This window comes from Hippopotamus amphibius, chromosome 15 (assembly GCF_030028045.1).
Source record: "Hippopotamus amphibius kiboko isolate mHipAmp2 chromosome 15, mHipAmp2.hap2, whole genome shotgun sequence".
Lineage (NCBI taxonomy): Eukaryota > Metazoa > Chordata > Mammalia > Artiodactyla > Hippopotamidae > Hippopotamus > Hippopotamus amphibius.
In genome coordinates, this window is record NC_080200.1 from 2,111,565 (window position 1) to 2,122,170 (window position 10,606).

General features: G+C 46.8%; 1 long non-coding RNA gene across 2 annotated transcripts; it reads left to right on the forward strand.

The window, feature by feature from the left end:
* Window positions 1-7,266: 7,266 nt before the first annotated feature.
* On the forward strand, window positions 7,267-8,884 carry LOC130836539 (uncharacterized). 2 transcript variants are annotated; one of them, XR_009049168.1, is made up of 3 exons: window positions 7,267-7,438; window positions 7,872-8,058; window positions 8,784-8,884. It is a non-coding gene; the product is annotated as an uncharacterized LOC130836539 (long non-coding RNA). The 2 variants fall into 2 exon arrangements; XR_009049167.1 differs by having other exon boundaries at window positions 7,872-8,054; window positions 8,784-8,869.
* The last annotated feature ends 1,722 nt before the right edge of the window (window positions 8,885-10,606 follow it).

The following is a 10,606-nucleotide window of genomic DNA, read 5'->3' on the forward strand; positions in this document are numbered from 1 at the left end:
AGATTCTTAACCACTGTGCCACCAGGGAAGTTCTCCGACTCCATTTTATTTCATTATTTTTTTATAGAGCTTCTTTCCTTCATTTATAGAATGTGAAGCAAAATGCCCTAGTAGTACATGAAAAAGCTGCAGACAACCGTTTTTTATTTAGTGTCCTTTAACAAAGGGAAATGGTCTTTCTCCCTGCATATACTGACTTCCAAACAAAATTATTCATTTTTTGAGAAACAAATTACTTCAATTTTTCATGTTGAACAGTATTAGCTTCCTCTTTGTTCCTAATTTTTTTTGAAGAACCTTTATTGAGATACAGTTAACAGACAATAAACAGCATATATTGAGAGTGTACAATTTGGTGTCCCAGTCTCCCAATTCATTCCCCCCCCACCCTCCCCACTTTCCCCACTTGGTGTCCATGTGTTTGTTCTCTACACCTGTGTCTCTATTTCTGCCTTGCATTTCCTCTTTCATAGTTGTTAGCATTTGCCTTATGTATTGAGGGGCTCCTATACTGGGTGCATATATATTTATAATTGGTATCTCCTCTTCTTGGATGGGTCCCTTGATCTTTATGTAATGTCCTTTCTTGTCTCTTGTAACATTTTTTATTTTAAAGTCTATTTTATCTGATATGACTATTGCTACTCCAGCTTTCTTTTGATTTTCATTTGTGTGGAATATCTTTTTCCATCCCCTCACTTTCAGGCTGTTTGGTTCCCTAGGTCTGAAGTGGGTCTCTTGTAGACAGCATATATATGGGTCTTGTTTTTGTATCCATTCAGCCAGTCTGTGTCTTCTGGTTGGTGCATTTAGTCCATTTACATTCAAGGTAATTGTCAATATGTATGTTCCTATTACCATTTTCTTAATTGTTTTGTTGTTGTTGTTGTAGGTCCTTTTCTTCTCTTATGTTTCCCGCTTAGAGAAGTTCCTTTAGCATTTGTTGTAGGGCTGGTTTGGTGGTGCTGAATTCTCTTAGCTGTTGCTTGTCTGTAAAGCTTTTGATTTCTCCCTCGAATCTGAATGAGATCCTTGCTGGGTAGAGTATTCTTGGTTGTAGGTTCTTCCCTTTCATCCCTTTAAATATATCATGCCACTCCCTTCAGGCTTGCAGAGTTTCTGCTGAAAAATCAGCTGTTAACCTTATGGGAGTTCCCTTGTATGTTATTTGTTGTTTTTCCCTTGTTGCTTTTAATAACATTTCTCTGTCTTTAATTTTTGTCAACTTGACTAATATATGTCTTGGCGTGTTTCTCCTTGGATTTATCCTGCCTGGGACTCTCTGCACTTCCTGGACTTGGGCAGCTATTTCCTTTCCCATGTTAGGGAAGTTTTCAACTATAATCTCTTCCAATATTTTCGCAGGTCCTTTCTCTCTCTCTTCTCCTTCTGGGACCCCTATAATGCGAATGTTGGTGCGTTTAACATTGTCCCAGTGGTCTCTTAGGCTGTCTTCAGTTCTTTTCATTCTTTTTTCTTTATTCTTTTCTGCATCAGCGATGATCACCATTCTGTCTTCCAGGTCACTTATTCGCCCTTCTGCCTCAGTGAATCTGCTATTGGTTCCTTCTAGTGTATTTTTCATTTCCGTTGTTGTGTTGCATATCTCTGTTTGTTTGCTCTTTAATTCTTCTAGGTCTTTGGTAAACTTTTTGATCTTTGCATCCAGTCTTTTTTCAAAGTCCTAGATCATCTTCACCATCATTATTCTGAATTCTTTTTCTGGAAGGGTGCCTATCTCCTCTTCATTTAGTTGTTTTTCTGGGGCTTTATCCTGTCCCTTCATCTGGTACAAAGTCCTCTGCTTTTTCATTTTCTCTATCTTTCTGTGGCTGTGGTTTTCAGTTCCACAAGACAAAATACCGCTGATACTGCTTGATCCTGCTGTCTGCCCTCTTGTGGTGGAAGCTATCTAGGAGCCTCCTGTGTGCTTCCTGATGGGAGGGACTCCCCGACTCCATTTTAAATGAGGATTTTGTTTATTTTCACAATACTTAGGCGTGGAATTAAAGGATCATATGCTAATTCTGTGTAACTTTTTGAGCAACCATCAAACGTTTCCACAGCAGCTGCCCCATTTTACTTTCCCACCAGAAGTGTACAGGGCTTCCAGTTTCTCCACCTCCTCACCAATGTATTACTCATACCTTTTTGTAATATTTTCTGTGTCCTGATGCTCTGACACCTGGGGCCTCACTGACTCTAAAAGGACAGCCCCTCCCAGGGGTGGCCAGTTCCTAGAGACAGTAAACAACTGGCCCATGACTGCATCTTTCACACGCAAACCAGCCAGTACAGGGCTGCACCCCAGCCCCTCCTCTCCAGGGCTCCCATGCTCAGGGCCACTGTCCCCTGCCCCAGTCACCCCGGGCAGCCCCTCCACCCCAGAGCCCTGGATTCATCCAAAGCAGCTGGTGCTGAGCCTCCTCACCCTGCCTGCCTGCCTGTTGCTTCCCCAGGGGACCACAATAGAGCTTCTTGCCCACGTTCCGCCTTCATCCTGCTGCCTCTTGAGCCCACCTGGTGCCTCCCCATGTGGCCCTGTGAGCACCCTCCTCTGGGGATCTGTGAGAACACATCTAAACTGCCAGCCTCGCCATACCTGAATAATAATAACACCTGCATCTCAAAACAGCCAGTATGTTCCATTTTTTAAATTATAGTTTGATGAAATGTATTTTATCATTTTTTTCCTTTGTAGCTCATGCTTTCTGGAGCCTGTCTAATAATTCTTTGTCCCCAGAACTCAAAGATAGTCCCTAATGTTTTCTTCTCAAAACTTTGTATTTTACAGATAGCCAACAGGCACATGAAAAGATGCTTAACATCGCTAATAATTAGAGACATACAAATCAAAGCTGCAATGTAGTATCACTGCACACCGGTCAGAATGGCCAGCATTAAAAAGTCGACAAAGAATAAATGCTGGAGAGGGTGTGGAGAAAATGGAACCCTCCTACACTGTTGGTGGGAATGTAAGTTGGTGCAGCCACTGTGGACAACTGTATGGAGGTTACTTAAAAACTAAAAATAGAGCTACCATGATTCTGCAATCCTACACCTGGACGTATATTTGGAAAAGACAAAAACTCTAATTTGAAAAGAGAGGTGCACCCCAGTGTTCATAGCAGCACTATTTACAATAGCCAAGACACAGAAGCAACCTAATGTCCATGGACAGATAGATGGATAAAGAAGATGTGGTACATATATACAATGGTATATTAGCCATAAAAAAACAAAGAGAATGAAATAATGCCATTTGCAGCAACGTGGATGCAACTAGAGATTATCATACTAAGTGAAGTAAGTCAGAGAAAGGCAAATACCATATGATATCACTTACATGTGGAAGGTAAAAAAATGAATTTTTTTACAAAAAGACTCACAGACAGAAAACAAAGTTATGGGTTACCAAAGGGGAAAGTGAGGGAGGGATAAATTAGGAGCTTGGGATTAACACATACACACTACTATATATAAAATAGATAAACAACAAGGACCTACTGTATAGCACAGGGAATGATAATATTTTATAATAACCTATAAGGGAAAAGAATCTGAAAATATATATTTTTCACACACACGTCTATATCACTTTGCTGTACGTCTGAAACTAACACAACTGTAAATCAATTAGAATTAAAAAAAAAACTTTGTACTTTAGCTTTTACATTTAGATCTACAATCCATCTCAAAATATTTTTTGTTTATAGTGTGAAATTGGAATTAGAGTTTATTTTTACATGGATTTCCAGGTGTTCCAGAACATTTCTACCTTGAATTGCTTTTTGGCAGAACTAACTGCAGGGTCCACCACTGGACTTGTAAACTCCATTCCACTGATTCTCCTATCCTTGTGCCAACAAAACACTCTCTTGATCACGAGATATATCGATTTGCTGGGGCTGCCATAACAAAATACCACAGACTGGGTGGCTTAAACAACAGAAATTTATTTTTCTTCCAGTCCTTGAGGCTTAGAAGTTCAGCCTTCTAAGATCAAGGTATCAGCAGTGTTGGTTCTTTCCAAGGCCTCTCCTTGGCTTGTAGTTGGCTGTATTCTCCCCATGTCTTCACATCACTGTCTTTCTGTGTCCGTCCATGTCTCCATGTCCTAATCTCCTCTTCTTATAAGAACACCAGTCAGATTGGATTAGTGTTGGATTAAAATGGGGATTAGGGAAATTACCTGGTGGTCAAGTGGTTAGGACTCTGCACTTTCACTGCCATGGCCTTGGGTTCAGGTCCCAAAAGCCAAAGCCACGGGGACATAGCCAGGAAAAAAAAAAAGGAGGAAAAAAAAAATGATTAGGATCTCATTTTATTTTATTATTTATTTATTTATTGCTGCATTGGGTCTTCGTTGATGCGTGCGGGCTTTCTCTAGTTGTGGCGAGCAGGGGCTACTCTTTGTTGTGGTGCATGGGCTTCTCAATGCAGTGGCTTCTCTTGTTGCAGAGCACAGACTCTAGGTGCGTGGGCTTCAGTATTTGTGGCACGTGGGCTCAATAGCTGTGGCTCCTGGGCTTAGTTGCCCCACAGCATGTAGGATCTTCCCGGACCAGGGCTCAAACCTGTGTACCCTACATTGGCAGGCAGATTATTAACCACTGAGCCACCAGGGAAGTTCATAGGATCTCATTTTAACCTAATCACCTCTTTAAAGACCCCATCTCCAAATATAGTCACACTCTGAGGTGCTGGGGGTCAGGCCTTTAACATGTGGATTGGGGGTGGGGCACAGAATTCAGCTCTACTTAAACACTATCCTTATACTAAAATTCATAAAATTGCACACTGAAAGAATTATATATCAATTTTACTGTCTAGTACTTTAAAAATAAAAAAAGATGCAACAAATGGTTTGTGTTGGATCTTGGTTAGGACAACCAGCTATAGAGAACACTTTGTGGATAATTAAAGGACATGAAGATACAGCCTATCGTCAACCAAAAAAAAAAAGATGCACAACCTGAAAACTGAGAGTTTATTCGGTGGACATTCACAGGACTTCAGGCCCTAGGACAGCATGTCAAATAATTCCGAGAGACTGTTCTGGCGGGGGAGGAAGCCAGGATATATAGGAGTTTTCCAACAAAAGGAGGTAGTCAGAACAAAAGATTACTGTCAATTAAAAAAAAACCCAGATATCCCAAGTTAAGGAATTCAGCACTTTTCTGTGTATGGGAAGATGCAAGAGTCTGGGCTTACTGAAATCATTCCTTCAATATGCACCTCAGCTGTCTGGGGCCAGTATCCTGTGTTTTCTCACCCTGAGTTTCCTCAGGACTCATGGTGCAGTCAGCTATAATGTGATGGCTTGATGGCTGCAATTTCCTTTGTTTACTGATACAGAAGGTGACATTCTTCATCCACAACTTTTAGACAGATTTCCAAATCTCAGGCTAATTTTTTCGAAATAGCATTTATTATTAACTTTTTTATAAATTATTTATTTAATTTATTTATTGGCTGTGTTGGGTCTTCGTTGCTGCACATGGGCTTTCTCTAGTTGCTGCGAGCGGGGGCTACTCTTCATTGTGGTGCTCAGGCTCGTCATTGTAGTGGCCTCTCTTGGTTTGGAGCACGGGCCCCAAGCGTGTGGGCTTCAATAGTTGCGGCACATGGGCTCTGTAGTTGTGGCTCACGGGCTCTAGAGCACAGGCTCAATAGCTGTGGTGCACGGGTTTAGTTGCTCCACGGCATGTGGAATCTTCCCAGGGCAGGGCTCAAACCGGTGTCCCCTGCATTGGCAGGTGCGCCACCTAGGAAGTCCTAGCATTTATTATTGATTCACACACAAAATATTTTTTTAAGTAATGTACAAATCAAAAGTAACTTATTTGTAATCGGAGGAAAGCATTCTAAAATTTGTTCCCGGGACTTTCCTGGCGGCGCAGTGGTTAAGAATCCGTCTGCCAATGCAGGGGACACAGGTTCAATCCCTAGGCCGGGAAGATCCCACATGCCACAGAGCAACTAAGCCCGAGCGCCTAGAGCCGGCGCTCTGCAACAAGAGAAGCCACTGCACTGAGAAGCCCGTGCACAGCAACAAAGAGTAGCCCCCACTCGCTGCAACTAGAGAAAGCCCACACTCAGCAACAAAGACCCATCACATACAAATAAATAAATCTTTAAAAAACTAAATAAAATAAAATAAAATTTTGTTCCCCGGAACTATAATTTTAATGAAACTGAATAAAACAGTTTTGCCAACCACAGAAAGTGAATTTTTCTAATATTTATAAGTAAAATGGTCAATCATCTAAAAGTTTAGTTTTTTACTCCAACTCAAGTTGATATGAAATGCTGTAAGTGGCCTCATTTAATCAGAATATTAAGAGTTTTCAGATCCAACGCAAACTTATTTAAGCTCTTATTGCTTTTTCTTATATCAGTTAAAATAGGAGTTCAGTTTGCTTTCAGGGATATCACAGCCTTTTTATATTTCAAAATTTCCTAGCGACACACTAAAAAACAGATCTAAAAAGCATTTCATTGCAGTGTAAAATGCACACCTGAGAACTGTGTCATCTCACACCTGTGGCTGTGCTGAGACCAGTTCTGCATGGAATCTGGGGCCTCGGGTTCCGACTTCCCACGGGGCAAATGTCCCTGGCCCTCGGGTTGCAGATTTCAAACCCCAGAGGCGGGGAGAGCGGACGAGGGGCGGGGCTTTCCCGTGTCAAAGGTCACACGTCAAAATCTAACGCGAACCTGCCTTGCACGTGGTGCTGTAACTAAGAGTCTTTGTTTTTAAACGGAACATTTCCACGGTGGCCTCGGCCCTTGCCTTGTCCCGCCTTTTCTCATCCTCACTCTGGATATGGAGCGACCCGCGTGGACACTGAGGCTGGACCTCCAGGTGCAGGAGGAGGACACAGGGGGGCCACCCAGCGGCGGGCAGATACCACACGGTAGGCTCAGCAAGAACCCCAACTCCCAGGCGGGCGGATCCGCCACGCGTGTCCCCGTGACCTGTCACTTAGGAGCAGGGGCGGGGTCTGGTTGAACTGTCCAATCAGCGGTCAGTGGGCGGGATCCGGGCAGCTTGCAATCGGGGTAGGATAGGGCGAGGAGGACTGAGTGTCGGGGCGGGGCAAGGATTACCGTCCAATCAGAGCGCGGGCCCCGGGAGCAGCGTCCAATTAAAGCCTGGGGCCGGAGCAATTTCGGCCCGCGAGGAAGACCTTGGCTCTTAAACCTCGGCCGCGCTCGTGCGCATGCCCGGCTCGTGCGCACCTGCCCGGCGCCGCCCCCGGGGCGCCGGCCGCAGCGCTCTCACCTGCGCAGGTCGCGGGGCCGCTGGGAGGACGCCGGGGAGAGCCCGGAGCGAGGCCGGGGTGGGGCGTGCCCGGCCGGGGCCGGAGACCAGGAGGGGCTGGTGCGAACCGGCAGGAGCCCGCTGGACGCCGACGGGTCCCCGCTGCCCCCCGTGCGCACCCCAGGAAGCCCTCCGCCCCGGGCGGGGTCCCTCCCCGAGTCCTCTGCGCGGCGGGGTCGGAGGGAGGACGCGACCCGAGGGGCGCGTCGGGCTGGCTGCCGGGGCCCCGGCCTGGCCCCGCCGGGCTGCCCTCACCGCGGCCTCGGTGTCCGGCAGGGGCGGGGTGAGGCGTCCTGTCCCGCTTCCCGTCCACCCGGAGCAGCGCGTTCGTCGGGGCGTCCTTGGCTCCTGCTGCGGGGCGTGCTGTCTGGACGCGGACTGTGCGGGGCTGAGCCCGGGAACGCGGCTGGGGAGGGGTCTCGGGAGTGCCCCGTCTCCCACCGCCGTGGTGGGGGACACGCAGGAGGGCCCCCGCGTGACAGGGAGCTGCGCGGAGAGATGGGCTCGTGTGTTCACGGACACGGTGGTGACTCTTCCCTACCAGGTGCAGGGCCGGTGCCGCTCTGGTCCCGTCCCGGTTCCTGGTGACACACGAGAGGCGGATGGATGACCGTTCTGCCCAAGGTGACCCGTGAGAGCGAGCCGTTTGCAGTCTGCGGAACTCACAAGCCATGTCTTATCACGAGGGTGTCAGTGAACTGACGCCTGTCTCCTGAAGGGATCAGCCGTAAGTATTTTGTTACGGAAACCATGAACGTGCCCTGGAAGCTCCCTGCCCCGTCACCCCTGAACACAGGAGAAAGCGGGGGTCCTGCAGGTTCTCATGTACACCCTGAGGCCGGGGTCTCTGTCTCCTGTCACTGACTCAGGGTGCTCGAAGCAGGTGCATCACCTGGGGCGGGGACCAGCCGAGCCTGTGAGGAGGTGGAGGAAGGGGCCCTGGGGTCTTGCTGCCCCTCCCCCACAACAGGTGACACCCAGGCCCCCAGAACCAGCAGAAGGAGCTGCGGATGCCAGGGAAGAAGCCACGAGCATGGGGGAGGGGACCCACCACACACGTGCTGGGGGCGGTGTGTCCTCTGAGGCTGTGCTGCCCTCGGCTGTCTCCGGACCTTGCCTTTCGGCCTCCTGATGCTCTGAGTGTGAGTCTGTGAAGGTCAGTCTGTGAAGACTTAGGGGAGGCTCCTTGGGTCTTAGCTGCTGCTGATAGGGTTGATGGATTTGAGAGTTTCTCTGGGTCAGAACTTCAACCTGAGCGATTGCTCCTGGGTGAGAATTGAGGCCCAGAGGAAGGGGCATTTCCACACTGAGGGGGGAGCATAGGTGTATTGCCCTGGGGGCACCCAGCTACCGCCCCCAGCTCTGATGGCTTTGACCTTCATTTTTTGTGTTTTTTTTTAAATATTTATTTATTTATTTGGGTCTTAGTTGTGGCACTGGGTGTTTTTTGTTGCAGTTTAGTTGCCCCGTGGCATGCGGGATCTTAGCTCCTGGACCAGGGATGGAACTCACATCCCCTGCATTGGAAGGCAGGTTCTTAACCACTGGACCACCAGGCAAGTTCCAGACTTTGACCTTCTAGTTGGGGGTTTCCTTGTGCGCCGTGGACAGCAGGCTGCTGACCTGAGGGGCTCACCCGTGGCTGCTCTTCCTGTTGGTTTCCTTGATGGGATCATGTGTCACGTGACACCGGTGTGCCAGCAAGGAAGACTTTGGTTCCATTACTTGAAGGTGTAGATTTTTATTTGCTTGGTTGAGAATCTGAGTGAATTGAGCAATAAGCCTGAGGAAGCCAAGAGAATTCTAGAATAAAATGTTAATTTGTTTTGTATCATATTTAAACAAACACCATGGACTTCCCAGGCACACAGATAAACAGGCCTAGGGCACTTGTTGGCGTCTCCCTCCAGCACTCAGAGCTGACCATCTACTGATTATTTTTGTTATTCTTTGCAGCTTTGCCCTCTCGTGTTTATCATCAAAGTGTTTGCTTTAATTTTGCTTCTTTCGAACTTTTAATCAATGGATATTCCAAGTGATGTACTGTTGATATTATACTGAAAAGGTTTTCTGTGTCTCAGCCCAGTGTGTTTCACACAAGCTGGTATCTGAACCAGTGAGTCATCTGATTAACTCATCCATTTGCTCTTGGGGCCTCTGTTGTTTCAAGCGTGTGTGTGTCTGTGTGTGTCTGTGTGTCTGTCTGTCTGTCTGTGTGTTCAACAATGCAGCTGCAGTCTTGATTTAGCCTTTTTTTTTTTTTGGCTGCCCTGCGCAGCTTGTGGGATCTTAGTTCCCCAACCAGGGATCAAACCCCAGCCCTGTGCAGTGGAAGCACAGAGTCTTAACCACTGGACCACTAGGGAAGCAACAATTTTTTTTTTAAAGATGATTTTTTTTTAATTTATTTTTATTTCTTTATTGGCTGTGTTGGGTCTTCGTTGCTGCACACAGGCTTTTTCTACTTGCAACGAGTGGGGGCTACTCTTCCTTGCAGTGCTCGCGCTTCTCATTGCGGTGGCTTCTCTTGTTTCGGAGCACGGGCTCTAGGCGCGTGGGCTTCAGTACTTCTGGCTCTCGAGCTTAGTTGCTCCATGGTACTTGGGATCTTCCCAGACTGGGGCTCAAATCTGTGTCCCCTGCATTGGCAGGCAGATTCTTAACCACTGTGCCACCAGGGAAGCCCCTTAATTGTTTTTATCCTTAACTGCAAACACATCAGAAATTTTCTTCACATGGGAGAGAAATTGGTGCCTTATAGATTACGCATCTACAGATCCCCTCAAGGATTTCACCGTGACAGAGCCACTCAGGGAGTAGACACCTGAATTAAGCTTGACCTTCATGGCAGAGATGTGGTGCTCCTACCTGTTGGCCTTGATATTGGGACCAGGAGCCTGGTGTCAAAGGAATGACCCCCACCACCCATGTCAACATTCTCCATGGTGAGGCGCCACGTAACCTGGCCCCAGAGCAAAGGAGCAGACATCAGTTTTGCAGTAGAGTAAACAAGGAAAAAGGATATTACTGGTTCTAACTTTGAAAGGAAGTAAGCCACTGGGAAAGGAAGTGGAAAAAACCAATGCGACAGGAAAGACTTCATTTCTATTCTCCTGGTTTTCCTACAATTATCGTCATGTGTTTTACTTCTAGATATATATGAGCCCTCCAGTATATCGGGGTTTTGTTGAAATAATCAAGTATTTCTCAGACTGAAATGACAAAAAAAACCATCTTAAAACTTAAAAAAAAATTATTTATTTTTGGCTGCATCAGGTC